The 17,355-nt window shown below is 41.9% G+C and overlaps 1 long non-coding RNA gene across 1 annotated transcript in view; it reads right to left on the reverse strand.

Annotated features, from left to right (window-relative positions):
• Positions 1-9,124: 9,124 nt before the first annotated feature.
• LOC122463529 overlaps positions 9,125-17,355 on the reverse strand; it is a 56,766-nt gene continuing 48,535 nt past the window's right edge. The window contains exons 2-4 of the long non-coding RNA XR_006286975.1: positions 16,770-16,933; positions 15,273-15,375; positions 9,125-9,628 (exon numbers count right to left, since the gene is read on the reverse strand). This is a non-coding gene — a long non-coding RNA (uncharacterized LOC122463529). The remainder of the gene's footprint in view (positions 9,629-15,272; positions 15,376-16,769; positions 16,934-17,355) is intronic.

The raw sequence follows: 17,355 nt of genomic DNA on the forward strand, positions 1-17,355 counted from the left end.
GTACTTAGCAGAAATACTACAGATGTAACCGCTATGAAGTCAGACATTCCCTCATGGAATTTATCTTATCCAGGTAGGAACAAAACCACAGCTGAAGATGGTCTCCACCAGAATCCTGGAACATGTATGCATAGCCTACTGTACAATTCAGAGATCACCAGGGTTTATATACATATGCCATAAGTCTCAATTTCTTTTTAACTAAGGAAATAGAGTTTAATTCAAAATTATGTACAAAGGCCCCCCCTTCTCTCCATCATGTGTGTTTAATGAAGTTTGGTTGATCAGAGATTGTTAGTACAGAAAGACATTTTAATGTATTATTTAAAAACTTACACTTTATTTTTAACCACACCAAATGGCTCATTGTTCATTTGGTGAAGCTGGAAATAACTCAGATACACATTTGTCATTCACATGCATCATTTTCATTAAAATGCTGTGCAAGTTTTCTTTCCATTTTCACACATTAAGAGTCTTTTTCATGGTGACATTTTCTGAAATACAGATCTTTAGTGACATCATTGATGTTAAGCAGGATCTTCTCTTGCCGTGAGAATTTTGCTCAGATTTTTTGTGGTTTATGTTGTCACCTGAACTCTATCAAGGGATTATATCTATGTATTAAACTGTTCCCTGTCCAGGGTGCATGACTAACTGGTTAGAGCATGTTGCTGGGAGTCTGGACTCCAGTGTTCTCTCACTGGCTCTACCATTCACTTGCTGTATGAACCTTGGCAGCTCATCTTGAGTTTATGTCTCAGTTCCTCAGAAAAATGGAGATAATACACATTTATGTAACTTGTGTCAGTATTGTGGGGTTTCTTCCATCCTAATACAGCTCTAAAAGTCTCAGATGAAAAGTGCTGCAAAGAGCAATAGATTCCTAAGATTTCTATTTTTTCCCCCACAAATGATCATGTTTGTTCATTCACATACTCTGTCAAGTGGAATAAAAACAGCCATCTTTCTCAGGAGATGCATCAGGCCTTAAATTTTCATAGAGTTGCACGGGACTTAGCCACACAACTCACATGAAAGTCAGTGTGTAGATAAAACCTGTGTAACTCTTTGAAAATTTAGGCATTTGTGAAAAGAATCCAGAAAAGGAATAATCAAGTTATAGCATTTCAGACTCAGTGGCTCTCCTGACAGAAATCAAGGACTTCAAGGACGTGTTTCATTCAACCAACAGGGCTCCCAGGTGGAGTCTGAATGTCTTCTTTTACTGATCCCTAGACTGAGGAACTGAAGTTCAGTCTGTTTAAAGATCAGGTAAAAATGCAAAGCTTAATTTCCTCTCTTTCATGTTGTGACACAAAGTTGTCATTTGCCATGCTCTTCCTCTATAAATGTAGTATTTTAGTTCCAGTACAAATCTCTCTCAATATATTTTATTTATTTGGCTCTCTCTATGATGAATAACAAATTTGTTCAAAATCTAAAGGTATCAAAGACTCCAATACACAATGCAGGAATACTGCTCTCTATCCCCATTAAAAAAAAAGATATGGAGCATCTTGTGTTCTGATCCCATCAGCTTTCACAAGCTAGACAAGGTCAGTTATTAGAAGAAAGATGATCTAGTAAGTGGTATTGGTGATTGAATAGGGGGATACTTTTCCCATTATTAAATATGTACTTACACTGCAGTAGCACCCGGAGACACCTGTAATGATCTGGGCTCAATAGTGTTAGGTCCTATACAAACATACAAAAACTCCCTGCCCGGAGAGTTTAATCTGTTCTGATTGAATACCCCAGCATTGTGTAAGGGGATGTTGTGTTAGTGGAGAGGCCACTTTTGAATATAAGCAGCTAATTTTGGTAACCACAATTTAATTAGGGACTCTGATACTAAGGCCAGGAAAGCAATGTGAGGATTTATAGAGATTCTGACTACTGATATTCAAGAGCTCACAGGCCTTTTCTCAAGACTAGCATTGCTAACACCAGTGTCCAAGCCCTTTTCAACTTAAGTAGCTAGATTTTTGCCTCTAAATTTCCCAATAAAGTTGCAGTGCCATAAAGTCTATATCAAATTCCTAGTTTATGTAAATAGTAATACTACCTCATTCTTGTTTGGAATTTTTGCATCCATAGGTCTCAAACTGCTTTACAAAGGAAGTATCATTATTCCCATTTACAGATGGGGAAACTGAGGCACAGAATTGCAGTGACTTGCCTAAGGTGATCCAGCAGACCAGTGGCAGAGCAGGAACAGACCCCAGGCCTCCTGAGTCTCAGACCTGTGCTGTCCACTAGATCACACTGCTTCTAAATTTTGAAAATAAAAATAAGCTAGCGTTCCCTGTTGCTGTGCATTGACAGCAGCTACCTTTCACACCAGAGGTGGCGGCTTTTCAGTGGAGGCTAACGTGGTAATCACTTCAGAGAGCACTTTTGGATCGCTTTATGGTGAAGTAAACTATGGCTCCAATTCAGTAATGCAACCATGTGCTTAACTTTAAGCACGTGCTAGAGGCCATTCCTTTTCGGCAAAGCACTTAAGCACAAGCCCAAATTCTATTGATTTCTATGACATTTAAGCACATGCTTAAGTACTTTTCTGAACCAAGGCTTCTACTGGGAAGAGATTAGATTTCAACTAGTTGCAGAAGTAACTAATTAAGAACATAAAAGCAACATTTATACAATGCTGTAACCGACTGGACTTCAATTCTCTTGCAATCTATAGAAACACTGCACACATGTACACAGGCACATTTATTTCGGGCAATAATGTAATCTTTGTAATGCACATCTGCTCAGCACCCAAACAATTTCAATTTGAGTTCAATCTCTTCCAATGCCCCACTTGATATTTGCATTTGCTCGGTCCTTTTCTTGGCATGTTTGTAAGATTTAATTTGTTATGTGACCTGAAAGATTTTAGTTTACTTGTAAAAACCCCCACCAAACGTGACCATAAAACAGTCTTGATTTTGGAGAAATCCTATTGAGGAACTGAAGGGCTGTCATCAGTGCAGCATCAGTCTTCATTATCTGATTCTTTTTCCAATTGGCAGCACTTTACAGAGAACACAGCTCTTTCAACAAAAATGATAAAGGGGTATTTGAAATAAACAGAGGAAGTCCCCAGCCAATGAATACCTTAGATTGCTATAGACTGTGACTTAAAGCTAACTCCTAAGAACTCCAGCTTTTTATCTTTTAATAAAAGAGCACCATACAGATGGGATTTTTGCTTGGCTAAGACCTTTGTTAACAAAACCAAACAAACCCTAAAGAACACTGCTCGAATACTAGAAATATCAATGTCCCTTCCAAGCAGAGAATGGAAGTCTCCTACATGGATTGATTCAAGACTATTCAAAAAGGGGGAAGTACTCCCAAATGGTTGCAGCTAACCAATAGCCATGGTCTCTCCAGATATCTATAACAATATAATCTAGATCCCCACACACAAGGGCTGGATCAACTGTATTACATTTGGGTTTGTGAAATGCCAACCTGTCCACTTCTGCTTCAGACTGGTATCTTGAAATATGACAGTCACAGAACTGGTTCACCGAATCTGTTCACAAAGGCCAGTTCAGTCTAGTCTATTTTTGTTATTTTTAAATTGGTCTACATGAGAAAGGCTTACACAAAAGGAAAGAGGATACCTGTGGCAGGTACACTGGTTTTCATTCAAGGGATTTTCCTTCAAATTCAGACTACCCAATCAGCTGATGCATAAAGCAGGAAATTAGGCAGTCAGCATGGGGCTGTAGAATACAACTTTTTGCACTCCATTCCTGGATCTCCAGTTCTGAGAGAAGAGAGTGACCTTGAAATTCAAAATTAATGCTGGAACACACTGCAAATTCTTGGTGAAAAATAAATTGCAGTTTTGTCAAATTTCACAGAAAAGCAGAATTTGGGGTGTGTCCAGTGGCCTGAAGCCAACTGACAATGATTTCTCTCAATCACTTTACAGAAATATTGCTATCACCACTTTTGCATAGCCCAGGTGGGAATGAAAGGTAGCTGAACTTGTAAGGCTAGAAGTGTTTCATTCTGCTGGTCAGCCAGTCTCACGCATTGCAAAGCTGGCTTTGGGCAGCACATGAGACTTAATTCCATCCACAGGGAGTTTAGAGAAGGGAACAAAAATGAGACAAGCCCAGAGAATGATCTGGGGGCATAGGTCAGAGAGAAAGAAAGATTTCAATCTGGAAATGTATCCTAATCATGCAAGTGTCTGGCACAACCTATGCCAACTAGGAGACATTGAATTCAGTCCTAACTATGGAGGCTTGATCTGCAGTATCTCCAGAATTATCCATTGATACATTCACAGATCCCTTCTTTATTTACATCTACACACGCACACCCACACACCACACAGAGTGAAACTGGTACCCAAAAAGTCATGTATGAAGAAGCTGAGCACATTGCTAACACTGAAATACAAATTAGGAAACCTTGTGTTGACAGCCTGATAAGGCCCATGCCCAAACCATGTTTTTGCAGCATTTGTCACAGGGAGGTCCTGGACTATGACCGGAGATCCTGGGTGCTATCACAATGCAGATAATATATATATATATTTTTGCTCCACCTCCCTTAAAACGGATTCTGCAGGGTTGCCTATGATTGATTTTATATATACACAAGTATAAAAAGTTATCAGTTCAGAGGACTATATTACTCAGTACTTAGTAAGACACACTCCTCACTGATCAGTTATCACTTACAGTAAAAATAACCAGAAAGGTTAAACTACCAGATTTGTTGGAACAAGATGGAATATTTTCAGATGGATTTAAAGAATCTGAAATATTCCCCAGCGTAGAGATAAAATGTGAAACTCTAGCCAGTCTGGCTCCCTTGCTGGTCTAACCTTTTTACTGCTGGATAATGAGGAATAGACTATAATTTAGACATAGTATTCTTTTCACAGATCATATTGAGAAGGGAGGGGAGGCAAATCACTTTATAGTCTTGCATCATCTCTCCTGCAGAGGAGTTTTATGGAGAGGGTGCTCTATGCTCATTGGAGAAGCTGTGCCCTCTGCATGTTGTTGTGACGAATTTCAAATCAAGAGGGTGCTTGAATTGGATTTATTACAATTGGAAGACAAGAAATTGTGATCTTTATGAGCCAATGACACGGAGCCTTATAATAAGGGAATTGAGTATCATTTTAAATTTAAAGCAAATTAGATTACTGGGGTCAAATCCTTTTGCAGAGACATCACATCTTCAGTGTCTCTCTTACATCTGACATCCTTTTTTCAGGTTTCACATTAGCCTTTAAGTGTTTTTAAATATGTTTAATACTCTTATAGAAGAAAAGTCCCTGTAAAAGTCAAGTCATGAAGATCGGAGGGGGGACAGGGAGGGAGAGTAAGCTATCAATAAGTGCTAAGGAAAACCACAGGCTTGTCAAAGAGAAGGCTTCAAATCTAATGGAATGCTAGTGCCTCTCTCCTCATCTTCCTCCCCCACACGCCTACCCAAGCCCCATGATCCTTACAGATGCAATAAAGACTGGTTCCTTTTGAAGTTGCCCTAGACAGTGCTGCTTCCCCCTGAGAAGAATACCTCCCCAGGCAACAGATACTCTGCTTTGCATTAAAGTCTGATGTTAAAAGTGTGTGTGTGTGTGGGGAGGGGGGTCCCTTCCCTGAACCTTCTCAGCCACTGTTGTGACTCATCCTCCCTTCTAGCTGCTTCCACTGAGAGAGTCTCCGATTCCAAACCATCCTTTTTCTCAGGGAAGGCACAACCACACTAAATACTAGTTCAAATGCTTACCTAGGATGGTAGCAACCAAGTGCTGCTCCCACCACTATGGTTTCATTGCAGCTGTTGGTGGACAGACCTCTGCAACTCTTACACTCTGGATGTCTCAGCAAGACCTGCATGGAGATGGAGCAGTATTCAGCTGGAAGTGGTCGTCTGGTCAGGTTCGAGGCAGGTGGGTGGAAGCAGTGGGGAGAAGCTTGTGCTGCCACTCGCTCTGCTGTAGCTATTCTGTGCACATAGGGGCCAACCCTAACACAGAGGCAAGTGGTTTTGCGGCACAGTTTCAGGGGAGCTATAAAGGGGTCATGTTTGTGGAATCTATGCAACTGAGTGGGACAGATTATTTCTGGGCAAACAACCAGCACATAGCCTGTTGCTCAGTCTGTGCTTTGGATCCCTGCACTTAGTCCTGAGAGAGGAGTTTAGTCCCCAGGGCTGTCTGCCTGGCACCTTTCATTAGCACTTAAAACACAACAAAAATCAGTCAAGTACTTCTTCCCTCTGGTTGAATTTAAAAGTGTCTCCTCTGCATGGGAGGTGTAAAATTCCTTCCCCACTCTGAACTCTAGGGTACAGATGTGGGGACCTGCACGAAAGACCCCCTAAGCTTATTCTTACCAGCTTTGGTTAAAAACTTCCTTAAGGTACAAACTTTGCCTTGTCCTTGAACCCTATGCTGCCACCACCACGCGTGTTAAAGAACAGGGAAAGAGCCCACTTGGAGACGTCTTCCCCGCAAAATATCCCCCCCAAGCCCTACACCCCCTTTCCTGGGGAAAGCTTGATAAAAATCCTCCCCAATTTGCATAGGTGAATACAGACCCAAACCCTTGGATCTTAAGAACAATGAAAAGCAATCAGGTTCTTAAAAGAAGAATTTTAATTAAAGAAAAAAGTAAAAGAATCACCTCTAAAATCAGGATGGTAAATACCTTACAGGGTAATCAGATTCAAAACAGAGAATCCCTCGAGGCAAAATCTTAAGTTACAAAAAGACAAAAACAGAATATACATTCCATTCAGCACAGCTATTTTACCAGCCTTTAAACAAAAGGAAATCTAACTCACTTCTAACTAGATTACTTTCTAACTTAAGGAGTTATGAAGAGCATTCTGATCTGTTCCTGGCAAAAGCACCACATAGACAGACAGACCCTTTGTTCCCTCCTCCAGCCCCTTCAGCTTTGAAAGTATCTTGTCTCCTCATTGGTCATATTGGTCAGGTGCCAGCGAGGTTCTCTTAGCTTAACCCTTTACAGTGAAAGGGTTTTGCCTCTGGCCAGGAGGGATTTTATAGTTCTGTATACAGAAAGGTGGTTACCCTTCCCTTTATATTTATGACAGGAGGTTTCCTGGAGGAAAGCTGTAGATCCCAGACACACAAGATTGCGTTAATACTAGTTGAAAATAAGCCCTGAGTAAGTAAATTCACATCCTATGGAGTCTGTCAAATCAGAATATCATTGTGTTTGCTGAAAGGACACCAGGGAACCTTCTGAAAGGGAAGAATGACAGACCACTACAGTGACATTTCAGAGGCCTAGAATGTTACAGCAACAATATTAAACTTGTTTCCCCACAAACTTTCAAGAGACACATGGACAGATTTCCTAAATTTTGTTTATTGACCCCTCAACATGAAGTTTTTAAGCTAAGAACTGCAGAAATCAGAGGTAGAAAAGACGAGTTAGACTACCAATGTACATCTGTGTCAGCAAAGGATTGTTCTCCACATTGGGTTTTTGGATTTGCATTCATGAGAACATATCTGGTTCAGATGATCAAAGTGATGCCAATCGATACCCCCATGTGCAGTGAGAGATTTGGCTATTTCTCTGATTTAGGAGACTATGCCTTTGCTTTCCTTTAGCACTACATGCAGCCAACTGGAGTACATAGGCAGGAGGCCCCAAAAGGGATACAAACACCACACATTAAAGGGGGAAAGAAAATCTTACTTTGCCTTGATGGAATTTCAAATTAGGTTTAATGTAACTTCAGCTCCAACGTTCAGTAAAGGCTACAAAGACTCATTTTGAAGTAATAGGGTTTTCCTTTGAAGACTGAGCGAGTTTAAAAGCGGACAGATGCTAATTATTGTGTGTCGTGGTAGCACCCAAGAGCCCCAGTACAGGGCCAGGACTCCATTGTGCTGGGCACTGTAAAATACTGAATAGAAGAGGTGGTCCTTGCAACCCCACCCCCCCAATCCAAGTATAAAAACAGGAGACAACATGTGGCGACAAACAGGCAAGGTAACAAAAGGAAACCACGAGACAATATTGGTCAGCACTCTAGGCAGTGGACTCAGCATATCAACTGCCTCGCTGTTGTCAAGTTAGTAATTTTTCAGTGAGGTTCTGGACTGGAGTGGTTCTGGATACCCACCTGATTGGTCTAATGACACATGCACCTCTGTCTTAGCCCTATTTATACTTTTCTCTACAAAAAAAACCTAGAACCTTTAACCCAAACTAAACTTTTACCAGTCAGAAGTATTTAGTTACCTTCCTCTTTTCCCCCAACCACCATCCTACCTCACAGACATATGTCCATGCCCCATTCAGCATAAAGCTGCACATGGAAGTTGCAAAAGTATCCCAACAAAGCCAGTTTCGGAAAAAGATTTCCAGCCCAATTTTATATACAAGGTATTTGGGAAGTTTGGAGAAGCATCCAACCTTCTGGGAGCCTATTAGACTAGAACCCAAATGTTCAGTGATTTCACCTTTCACTAGTGAATTGGGTGGCAGTGGGTCTGCTGGTTCCTTGGTGGGAATGAGTGTCAGGAGACCTAGGCTCTGCTCCAGGCTTGCTGTACGATATAGAGCAAGTCACTCAGCCTCTCCATTTTTACATATGAGACAAAATTCTTATCCACCCTATAAGGCACTCAGATCTTCACGTGATTTTCACAAGTGATATTTGAAGTTATTCCTATTCAAAACATGCCCAGAGGGATGTTGTGGACCCAGAGGCAAGAAAAAGCAGAAAAACCACATACAAAGTGAGACATTCGTCCATAAGCATTTGCAAATACTCTGCTCCTTCACAGCAATAGAGCAGAAAGCATCACAGAAAGTGCTTTGTACTTAAATTTTTTTAAATGAAAAATAATGTTAAGAACAAACATTGTGGGAAATGGTTGCATCGGAGATGCATGGTCTGACTGTTGCTTAGCTGTGTGTAAGCTGTAGCAGGCAGATTTTAGGAAGGGATGTGGACTTATTTTTTCCAATGACTTTTTTCCAAATCACCAGATGGAATGCTGCAAACAGCAACATTTACAGGGTAATCTCCATCCCCAATTGTTATTTCCTGAGTGCCAATTGGATGGAAGAAATCCCAGAGAGTCTGGACACCTGCTTTGAGCATCTTTACAATTTTATTTCATCTTTCAGCTGTTTCAGTTACGATATGTGCATAGATCACAGTTATGTACCTCACATACAAGCTCTCTATATACACACTTATATGCAGTACTTTAAATATGCATCTGATCCTAATAATTGGTTTTGTACGTTTCAGTCTCAACACACCAATAGCTGCAGAGCAAAACAGCTATTCTGGCATCAAAGAACAAAGCAGGAACTCCCATACAATTATATTTTATCTCTGTGGAAGGTGAAATTAGATATTAGTGAGGTGCAGTGGCATAAAAATGATGTGTTAGCGGGGGTTCATTACCCTGTATTTTCAGAGCCAGGAAGATCAATGTGTTCATGCATCATGGATTAGGCACATGCTTTAGTCTTCCCTGCTCTCCGGAAACCCAACATGATCTATCGCCAGCCATACATCATTGTTTCAGCGTTGCACATTAATGACAAAACTACAGTTTCCACTTGTCAAGCTGGCCAGCTGCTTTTCTCTGCACAAGAGGAAAAAAAAAAGATAAAAGGAGAAACATGGTGACCTCTGGGCCAGACTTTGCAGTGAATTTCAACCTGCCAAACCTCTTATTTTTCTTTAGATCCATCACTTCTATAATCTAAGCCTTCCCGGCTTTTGTTTTGCACACCCAAATCCCAGTAGTGCTCAAATAAAATCCTAGATGTTAGAGGTAGAAGAGATCCATTAGGTCATTTGGTCCAGCCCCTGAGCCAATGCAGAATTGTTCCTTACTGTATATTTCTTGGTGATTGGGCCAGTCTAGTTGTGTGTCTCAATTGACAGGAGTGTTGCCACTTCCTACCATTAGGAAGGTTTCCCCCTGCCCCCGCAATTCAATATAAAAGTATTCTCTTATTGTGTTCCATTACTCTTAGCCCCCTAAAATGGTCATCTCCCTCCTTTGAATACAGACCTGCACATTGATATACTGCAACCCAGCTGTTCTCCTCTTCACTGTGCAAAGCTATTTTTATTTATTTCAGTTACTGCCCTCAAAACAGAATCCCTCCTGCCCCCTGAATTTTAATCGTGTGTCCAAATTCCCTCCAGTTTCCTTTCCACTGAAGTGCCCAGAACCGAGCATAATACTTAACTATAGAAGAGCCTATATGAGCAGGTTGATATAATAGTCAGTGTTATCTACCTAGGATACTTATATGGTCCCCATTTCAGTACTGCCTGAGCACTTCACAGCCTTCAATGTATTTGTCCTCATAGCACCCCTATGAGGCAGGGCAAGGCTATTATCCCCATTTTATGGATGGGGAACTGAGATCGAGATTATGTGACTTGCCCAAGATCAAATGATAAGTCTGCAGAAGAGCAAGGAACTGAAGCTGGGCTGTTGAGTCACAGGCTAGGGCTATAATCACTGGACCATCCTCCTCCTCCTCCCTGCTAGCCCCTCTTGCCAAAAATTGCTCTGCTTGTTTCCAGCACAGGGACCATGACCTCTGGTGGAGAGCTGTTTGTTGACCCATATAGCATTGTTAACTGTTTGACGTCCAGTTACAAAGCCCATGGGAAAAGGAGATATTCTCTGCTCATACTCACATTCTGAAGCGGGAGTGAAAGACTGTTTTTTAACTAGGATTTACAAATCCACAAGCTGAGGGGATAGATTACTCAAGATACTTGCTAATGATGGGTAAAACTCAGGTGGGCCTAGGGGCTCAGACAGACCACTTAAAACTGCAACAATTGGTCCAAATCTCAGAACATGTTCTCGTTAGCTTTCCACCCACTTCTGGTCACCTCTTAGCATAGCACAAGAACAGCCTCTTGCAGGGTAACTGGGCGCTTCCAGTTCTGAATGCAAAAGAAAACAAAAGAGGGAGGAACAAGGCACAACTCAAAGCCTGACTTTTCAAACACATTCTGTACATGGGTGAGAGCTCAGGAAGAGGAGTGGGTTCTTGTTTATCCCCAAAACCAGTCTGCCTGTCCCTCCTATCTGTTCTATAATCCATTCATTAACTGGCAAGCACACAGCAGCTGTCTTCACTCCACTGCTGCCCCTCACAACACAAGATTTGAGAGTTGCGATGCTACTAGAGCGCCTCCGGGTACATTTGTTTTTTGGAACATTGATTAACTGTGTTTGAAATATAACAATATGCCAATACTCCCCTTGTTACGTGACAGATAACTGCATTAGCTCGGCATTCACAGAGCAAATGCAGCTATTTCTCCTTATTATTTGCTAATGCTTGCAAAACAGCTGACGGTTGGCTGAGCTCATTAAGGCAAATCATTTCTCTCAGCCTTGGATCTTCCCCTGGTAATGATCCAATTCCAGTTGTGGGGAGATGCCCCTTCAGACTGAAGTGCATTTGGTGGGAACTTTACTTTCCTGCCTTCAAAGTACCTAAGCTATTGATATTGAACCTTGTGATGTACATTCAGTAAACATTTAATCCATTTTCTTCCCATCATTCGATGGCAAGATGCACATTTATTGAAATCCCTCAAGGGATGCGGCCTTCACAGCCATACAGAAGCTTTCATTTTTCCCTACCTTACACCCATCCAAGGTCCCATCTCAGTCATCATCCTTATGCTAGACTCCAGAGTGCTTTAGAGAATGCTTACTGGTAAGCATGTTTTGCTTGTGTTCATAATACACAACTGGGAGTGCCGTCCTGGCTTCCTGTAGCCCTGGGAGGTACAATGCAGGATGACTGCTCTGATGTGTACATATCTATATTTATAGCCCCGTCACACGACCTAATACAGCAGGTCATTACGATTCAGCAAAGGGTGCTTTTGTGGGCTAATGAGCACATGCAAAGCTCTGTCCTGTTACAGTCCCATCAGCTAGTCACATTGTTCCCTCAGTCCATGCCCTTAAATAAAGGCTTGAGCATCCCCCCTTCAAAGAGGAAGCCCATTCTTCTTCTATTGCTCTATCTTGCCATTGAGAACTCCCACCTCTGCCCCCACCAATTCCCTCCAGCTACATTAGCAAAACAGCCACTTCCTCTGCCAGATACTTGCATTGACCATGGCTCTGCCACAGGGCTCCCTTGATCTGGCTACTGGCAGTACAATGGAGCTTTTCAATGGCTCCTTGTTAGCTTTAAACAATGACAGCTGTCAGTTTTATTTTAGCTTCCCTTCCCCCGCTTTTCCGTTCTACACAAAGTTTGGGCTCTTCTAAATTGACCAACTCAGAGTGTCATGTTCATAATGTGACCTTTAAATGCCAACCAGAGAGACGGGTCATTGCAAATTATACGCCGCACTCCTTCTGCACAATCTATATTACATGAAAGGTTTCCCGTTTCCACCGAAAGGGCCGTTGTGAGCATGAGGGCACCACAAACAGCCCAAGATCATCCACCCCATGCCTGCGGTCGAGTCTGGCATTGATCACAGTGACTTAGTGCTCTGAAATGCAGAATGTGAGTTTGCCCTAGCGTGCTTCCAGCACTATCCGACGTGCGCTGAACCGTGGCGACTTTTCCCTTATGCTCTGAACACCCCACCCGTCATGAGCCCAACTTGGAACCCCAAAAAGTGAACCCCCACCCCTCTTGCCAGTGTGGAAGGGACTGCATTTGCAGCTAGGACTCCTCTATGAGCACTCCATGTCAACATTCCCGTTGGAAGACTAAAAGCAAAAAGAGTGTCAAGATCTAAAGCAATTTCTAATATAATCTGATATACCCACAGTCCAACTGTGCCACCCTATCTACCAAGGAAACTGGGAATTCCAAGGCCCTTTCCCATCAGTAACCTGCTCAGACAGACGTGCCCATTTGTGTCAACTGCCAGAAAGTTTTAAGCCATCTGCTGTTGATTGTATAGCACATGCCCAATGCCACTCCTGGTTCTATCATTAATTAGAACATTATAAATGATGTTAATAGTTATATTAAAATGACAGTTATATTATTATACATCTTGACTATCCAGGTTAGGGTAGGGAAAAGGAGACTGCTTGGAAATACTAGAACTCAGAATTGGAAAGAATTACTAATTGTAGTCTGGGAGCACTCTGAGGACCCATTCGGGATCAGGGATCCATTGCATTAAGTGCTGTGTAGATCCAGGAGCACAAACAGTCCTGCCCCAAAGGGCTTGAAGTCTGAAACAAGATGCAATCATGGGTATAACAGTAGGAAGGACTGGGGAGGGGAGAACAAGGATCACCACATGATTAGCATCCATGCAGTAACCCGAGGAGGTTTTGTGGATTTTTTGGTAAACTAAGATTTAAACTAAGTAGCCCTGCACAAAGATGAATGCAAGTAGAAACTTGCAGTGTGAATATTGATTGAAAACTTTTTGCCACAACCTCAGGAAGTATAAGGGAAAAAAAGATGACTTTGCAGGGTTAAGAATGTCCGTGAACGTGGCTGGCTGACAAGGACAAAGCCAGCAATTTAGGGACACTCCTGTAAGTGTCACTAAGTACAAATGCAGGGGAATTCAGATGTACCATGCTGCATGACCTTAGCTCAGACAGCATGAGCGAAGGGGGCATCTATTATAAAGTTCATAGCAAAGTGGTGACAAATAGGCTTTATTTCTTTAAATCTCTTCGCTGATGTACTTTGCTCTTTCAAAACAAAGCAGGAGTCAGCACAACGCTAATGGTGCTTTAACAGTATCCTCCATTATGACATCCCAGACAGCAGATAAAAAACAAATACAGCTACAAACACCTACCCTAACTGAAATGTGCAAATACCCACAGCTTTCTAGGATGCCTTTATCAGGAGACCACACTTTAAGGTACCATTAGGTTGTGCTTTCCATTCTGTTCTCCATGCTGAAGCGGACAGATGGCTATATGTGCCAGAATTTTGCACTCTCCGAGATGAAGGTAAATGAATCTTGAAAGGTATGAATGTTGATTGGGAACTTCTGCTCCCCCTGCAGTTCCTCTTCCCTATGAAAGCACAACGACGTTTTCCCTTCCTCCTGCTCAGCCCAGTAAGGGCTGATTGAAAACTCTCCCACCAGTAGTCATGCTGCTATACCTTCGAACATACAGTGAAGACCTGGAACAGGTCTAATACATGTACTGCTTCACGTGGCTCAACCTCTCCAAGCACAAAGATATTACCATGCTTTATACTGAATTTATATAGAATGACTAACAACCCCTCATTCCCTTTCTAGAGGGTCTGAACATTACATTAAGGAAGACCCCCCCCAATCACAATTTTCTCACCTTAATCCATGGGCAGAAAAATGGAAATTGAACAACATTAAAAATGTAGCAATTATCCATTGATTCCCTTTAGATAAAGCTATTGATTCTTCAGCTTACATACATGGCTATTCTGCCCCACCAAAACCAATCTTCCATTGCACAGGGAGTGGTTTTCAGCTCCAAATGCGCCTGTAATCCTGGATCTTTACGGGGGGCCGGGGGGGGGGGATGTTCTTATATTCTTGTGTGTAGAGTTAAATTAATATTTCACAACAAATAATTTGACGTTTAGTCATTTCCTGCAATACCTGAGCAGGTTGCAATTTCCTCATTATTGAGAAGCACTCAAGGAGTTGCGCATGATTAAAAAAATCAATGGTTTGGCTATTTCTTTGCAATTATTCAGTATTTGCTATTCAAGCTGTACTGGTTAGTTGCCATTGGCTTCTAAGGTCAAGGTCTTATCTTGGTTCATCTGCCTAGAGAATTTGGGAATCTAACTCACTTAGAATCACAAAAGACAGGAGGACTTTCCTACTTTATATCTATATTATAACTTGACTATTCATAGGTGAAGTGGATGTTGTATACTAGTGTAGTTTATCCCATTAGCTAAATCAGGATACAAATCCGAATAATGGGGGATGTGTGAAAATCATGCGAGAAAATTCTTCTAGGGTGCTTCAGAAGAGAGAGAAGGGAAGGCAAAAGAAAAGGTTTGTGTGTTTGTACGTGTAGAATGTTCAGGAAAGAGTGGGCCAAAACAACCTTTACAGGTGACATTGACAAAGAGGAAACAAACACTGAGATGGTGAAAAACTTATTCTTAGTTTTACTAAAACCAAGAACAGTTTTAAAATGATACTAAGCAGAGGTTGCAGAAACAGGACAATGGTTACAAAGTAAAACTCGCTTTCTAGTGACTAAAAACTTGATTCTAGAAACTATATATCTTTACCTAAAACAGTTTCTCACTCTCAGCAAGCGGTCAGCAGCTCCTGCCCTTCAGACCAAGAGGATCCACCATTTATAGGCTCAGAGGGTGCTGTTCCCTATGTCCCCTGAGTGATGGAGAAGATAAGAGGGAGCAAAAAAACAAAAGTCCATTATCTTTTATACCAAGAGTCAGGAAGACTTCCTGGGGGTGCAGAGTATCTCCCCCATGTGCTTATTAAATTGTTTCCTCTGTCACTGGTTATCTTGATTGCTTTGTTTAACTTACTCTACCTGTAATCAAGCCCATCAGACATGTAAATTCTTTGTCTAGGGCAGACTAGTGTTTTGGAGGCAGTGCATAAGTCATTTTAAGACCTTATTTCCAGCACACATACCTAATTCTTTATACATACAACCCATATGTACATGACAATGATATTCATGACCAGCATGTCACCTATCTTAATAGGATACCTTAATACAGTTTTATAGTACAATATTATTGTACACAATTGATTCAGTTGCTTGTTCTTTGGGGTTCAGACCTCATGTTCTCTTTCTGGGATGTCTAAACATTGCCACAATCCTAATTTCCTTGGTGCCTTTAACATGCTGCTGCTTCTGACTGTAAAGTCCCCTTGAGTTTTTGGGCCCACTGCCCCTGGCAGGCTATGAACTCAACCTTTACTTCTTTGATAGAACAAGAAAAATTAAGTAATTTTGCTAAAGCTGTGTCAGTCAACAAAAGCGGACCTATTTCAACGGTCATCTGTTTTACAGCTACTGCTTGTTTACAGCTGGTCATAGCAACCTCATTCCCCATCTTCATTTTGTGGCTCATTTCTGCTCTGCTTCCAGGACTTCTTTCCTTAAGACAAAACAAGTCACTTTCATTGGCCTTGACATCCTACATGAAACCACCTTTTTTTGGACACAACCACTGCTCAAACTTTGATTAATGCCTTTGTGACCTCATGGATCACAGACAGCCAGACCATGCTGGTGGACTGCCTGGAATGCTGTGGCAGTCTGCAGGCTGCAGCTGGTTTTCCCTTCCCATTTGCAGAGAACTCCAGGACGCATCCAGTTTATACTGACTGCTGGTGGCATTGGAGTTGCAGATACTGTCAAGAGAAGATCAATCATTCCATAAATCAAAAAGGAAGGAAGGAGGTGAAAACTCCCAAGGTCATGCTAGAAAGTGGCAGTTTATACAAGTGCCATAAGCCGACAGTCTACTTTGTCCATCTTTTTATATTCCAAAGCCCCAAGGAGCACAGAGACTAGAATGCTAGGTACGACAGCACTCTATACATATCTACTAGACGAAAATAAAGAACAGCTGCAGCTTTGGCAGAGACCTGACTCAGGTGCTCTTCATCTCCTTTGCTGGGCTGGAATTCTGGCCACCCTGCATATTTTAAAGTTAATCCACATGACCTGCCTGCCTCCTTCATGGCTCCTAGCCTTCTCTTCCTTAACGGCGTGTGATTAGTCATTTTGGAGGATGAATTCCTACCTGTGATTTTCAACACTCTTCATCTTTCACATTTGATTTCACTTCCACGGTCACATGCAACATCTTTGTGGCCAGAGCTGCACCTGTTGTGTCTCTAAGGCGTGCTGCGCGGCACTGGTTCCAGGATCCACACACGAAGGCAACACATCCCCCTTCCCTGGCTCCTGAATTAAAACAACCTCACTGGAGTTGAAGAAATATGCCCCCCCCCCCCACCACTTATTAGCTCTTCTTTCAGAGCCTTGGTATTGCTAGTCGAAGAAACATGAGGCATGAGAGCAAACGAAAGGAAGACACTGCTGTAAGTGAACTAAATATAAATGAAATGCAGCATTTGCCAGGTCAGAAGTTGCTGGCCATTAGCTTTTCCTCCCTCCCCTCTGAATAAAGGATCACTTTCAGAAGCCCCCTAAAATGTCCTAATGGGTGTTTGTAGCAGTTGGTCCAAGGGGGGACAAGATGAGGAACAGCCACATGGATTTTTTTTTATATGCTCTTTATCTATACCAAAAAGGCTACATTCCACTTATTCTGCTTTAGAAACACTACAGCACAATCTTAATGAGGCTTAATGTAGGAGGAAATA

Source organism: Chelonia mydas, chromosome 22 (assembly GCF_015237465.2).
Source record: "Chelonia mydas isolate rCheMyd1 chromosome 22, rCheMyd1.pri.v2, whole genome shotgun sequence".
NCBI lineage: Eukaryota > Metazoa > Chordata > Testudines > Cheloniidae > Chelonia > Chelonia mydas.